This window comes from Bison bison, unplaced genomic scaffold (genome assembly GCF_000754665.1).
Source record: "Bison bison bison isolate TAMUID 2011002044 unplaced genomic scaffold, Bison_UMD1.0 scf7180017864270, whole genome shotgun sequence".
Taxonomy (NCBI): domain Eukaryota; kingdom Metazoa; phylum Chordata; class Mammalia; order Artiodactyla; family Bovidae; genus Bison; species Bison bison.
Window position 1 is genome coordinate 5,961,105 of NW_011494842.1, and position 653 is coordinate 5,961,757.

A 653-nucleotide genomic window follows, 5' to 3' on the forward strand; every position below is an offset into this window, starting at 1 on the left:
GAAGGTGCTGATGTCATCCGGTCCCGGGGCCCCTCCCGGCTGCTGGAACGAGATGTGCCGTTCCCGGGGCCCTTGCTGCCCAAAGCTCCTGGGACAGCTGCCCAGCGTGAAGGGTTAAACCCAGCAAGGGCTCCAGCCCCTGAACCTGCCCTCACAGCGTCCCTGAAGCCCAGCCCTGCCACCTTCACGCAGGAGCCCAGATTCCAGAACAACATAGGAGGGGGCCGGAGGGGGTGACTCCTGGGGGAGGGGAGGGCAAACGGAGAGGAGCCAGGGACAGAATTTCTATGCTGCTGAGCTGTGCCAACAGCCCCCATGCCCCCAACACAGACGCACACGGACACACTGGGGCCCCTCTAGTCGGGGGGTCCACCCCTGAGTCCCACAGCGTGAACAGGCCTCGCCCTGGCCCTGGCACCATAGGGGCCCTCCCTGCCCACGCTTATTCCCCATGGCAGCACTTACCGGAGCTGCACCCCGGGCGGGGCCGCGGGGCTGTGCGGGAGACAGGGGTCCAGCGGAGAGCGGTCTTCCCAGTCAGTGACCGCCGGCTGGCGTGTTGGGCAAAGGCCCTTCCCAGTGCCCCAGTGTGGAGAAGTCAGCGTCCATAATAGCACTGGCAGAGCAGGCTGCCCAGACTCAGGTCAGCCCGC

The 653-nt window shown here is 66.6% G+C and overlaps 1 protein-coding gene across 1 annotated transcript in view; it reads right to left on the bottom strand.

Moving 5' to 3' along the window:
* The window catches only part of IP6K3 (inositol hexakisphosphate kinase 3), a 24,644-nt gene extending 23,997 nt beyond the window's left edge, over window positions 1–647 (bottom strand). The window contains exon 1 of the mRNA XM_010848620.1: window positions 466–647. The gene's annotated coding sequence lies outside the window, so the exon portion shown is untranslated. The remainder of the gene's footprint in view (window positions 1–465) is intronic.
* Between the last annotated feature and the right edge of the window lie 6 nt (window positions 648–653).